Source organism: Anopheles funestus, assembly GCF_943734845.2.
Source record: "Anopheles funestus chromosome X unlocalized genomic scaffold, idAnoFuneDA-416_04 X_unloc_76, whole genome shotgun sequence".
In the NCBI taxonomy this organism is placed as follows: domain Eukaryota; kingdom Metazoa; phylum Arthropoda; class Insecta; order Diptera; family Culicidae; genus Anopheles; species Anopheles funestus.
In genome coordinates, this window is record NW_026045205.1 from 100,001 (window position 1) to 102,500 (window position 2,500).

A 2,500-nucleotide genomic window follows, 5' to 3' on the forward strand; every position below is an offset into this window, starting at 1 on the left:
CCCCGTGCCGAGCTAGATCTCCCCTAGCCGTAAGGCACTTGAACGCCCCTTCGACGACGAGTTGCATGTGTGTGGTATGTGTCAGAATCTGGTGAAGCTTTCTGCATGTGATGTGCCTTGTGTGGATCCGTGGCCATTGCATTGTGTCTGGTGCTTAGATACCCAGACACTTAGAACGCTTGCGCGGAAAGCAAACTCGATCGTTGTACACTTTGATGGGTGACCATCACTGTGTCTCCGTGCCGTGCTAGATCCCCCCTAGCCGTAAGGCACTTTGAACGCCCCTTCGACGACGAGTTACAAGAGTGTGGTATGTGTCAGAATCTGGTGAAGCTTTCTGCATGTGATGTGCCTTGTGTGGATCCGTGGCCATTGCATTGTGTCTGGTGTGTAGGTACCCAGACACTTAGAACGCTTGCGCGGAAAGCAAACTCGATCGTTGTACACTTTGATGGGCAACCATCACTGTGTCTCCGTGCCGTGCTAGATCTCCCCTAGCCGTAAGGCACTTTGAACGCCCCTTCGACGACGAGTTACAAGAGTGTGGTATGTGTCATAATCTGGTGAAGCTTTCTGCATGTGATGTGCCTTGTGTGGATCCGTGGCCATTGCATTGTGTCTGGTGTGTAGGTACCCAGACACTTAAGCAAACTCGATCGTTGTACACTTTGATGGGCGAGCATCACTGTGTATCCGTGCCGTGTAAGAGCTCCCCTGGCCATCAGGCACTTGAAAGGTCCTTCGACGACGAGTTACAATAGTGGTGTGTTAGATACGTCAGATTACGGTGTCTACTAGTGTGCAATACGTATCCGGCTACGGCACGGAACGAACGGGAACTGTGGTGCAGACAAACAAGAGTTAAGCCTATTAGTCATTAACTCTAAGGACGGGGCCATGGGGCGGTACACAAAGGATACGGATGAGCGAGTATGCAGGCCCAATACTCAATAGCTCGATCCGATCCAAGCACATGAGTTGACTGCGGCGTCAGGTTAACCAATGTGCTAGATTCTATTTGGCCAGTAGAATCTTGTGTCTTATGCGATTTGATACCAAGACACCAGAACGAAAGTTAGTTGAAGAGTTATTAAACTCTTATGAAGTATGGTTGTGCAATCACAACTTATGACTTTAACCTATAAAGTGGATATGGACTTGCAATTATAACATGGAATCTCTACACACCCCATGAGCTCGATCCAATCCACGCACACGAGTTGCCTGAGTAGCGACAGGTATACCGATGTGCAATACGTATCCGGCCACGGCACGGAACGAACGGGAACTGTGGTGCAGACATACAAAGAGTTAAGCCTACTAGTCATTAACTCTAAGGACGGGGCCATGGGGCGGTACGCAAAGGATACGGATGAGCGAGTATGCAGGCCCAATACTCAATAGCTCGATCCGATCCAAGCACATGAGTTGACTGCGGCGCCAGGTTAACCAATGTGCTAGATTCTATTTGGCCAGTAGAATCTTGTGTCTTACGCGATTTGATACCAAGACACCAGAACGAAAGTTAGTTGAAGAGTTATTAAACTCTTATGAAGTATGGTTGTGCAATCACAACTTATGACTTTAACCTATAAAGTGGATATGGACTTGCAATTATAACATGGAATCTCTACACACCCCATGAGCTCGATCCAATCCACGCACACGAGTTGCCTGAGTAGCGACAGGTATACCGATGTGCAATACGTATCCGGCCACGGCACGGAACGAACGGGAACTGTGGTGCAGACATACAAAGAGTTAAGCCTACTAGTCATTAACTCTAAGGACGGGGCCATGGGGCGGTACGCAAAGGATACGGATGAGCGAGTATGCAGGCCCAATACTCAATAGCTCGATCCGATCCAAGCACATGAGTTGACTGCGGCGCCAGGTTAACCGATGTGCTAAGAGAGTTGTTCCTGGGCCTTCAAAGTGACTTCAAAACTATCTTAGCGAATGGTGGCCATGGGCGTAGACATGAGCCACAAGTCACAAGGCCTGGGACTATTGGGTAATAAAGACAACTTAGTCAGAAAGTTAGTCTTTGGACGTACCACCGGGATTGTGTTACATTGGGAACCTTACTATAAAACCCTAGGCAGGGGATCACTCGGCTCATGGATCGATGAAGACCGCAGCTAAATGCGCGTCACAATGTGAACTGCAGGACACATGAACACCGATAAGTTGAACGCATATTGCGCGTCGGACGATTAAACCCGGCCGATGCACACATTCTTGAGTGCCTATCAATTCCTTGATATACAACAAACCAAACTTCAGGGTGGAGCGTGCCACAATAGAACACTATGGCGAGCAGCCCGTCTAGTGTCGTGGGGGAAACACGCTTCCACACTGTGCATAATGGCGTGCTCGGGACCTTTGTTGGGACCGCAGGGCGCTGAAAGTAAAGGGGTGAACCGCATAAATCGCACGCACGTAAACGCGCACACACACAAATAGAGTGAGACGTATCGTAGGATACCGCTAAGAGTAC

At 49.2% G+C, this 2,500-nt stretch overlaps 1 non-coding gene across 1 annotated transcript; it reads left to right on the top strand.

The window, feature by feature from the left end:
* Window positions 1–2,093: 2,093 nt before the first annotated feature.
* On the top strand, window positions 2,094–2,251 carry LOC125774061 (5.8S ribosomal RNA). Its single transcript, XR_007420570.1, has one exon. It is a non-coding gene; the product is annotated as a 5.8S ribosomal RNA (ribosomal RNA).
* Window positions 2,252–2,500: the final 249 nt, after the last annotated feature.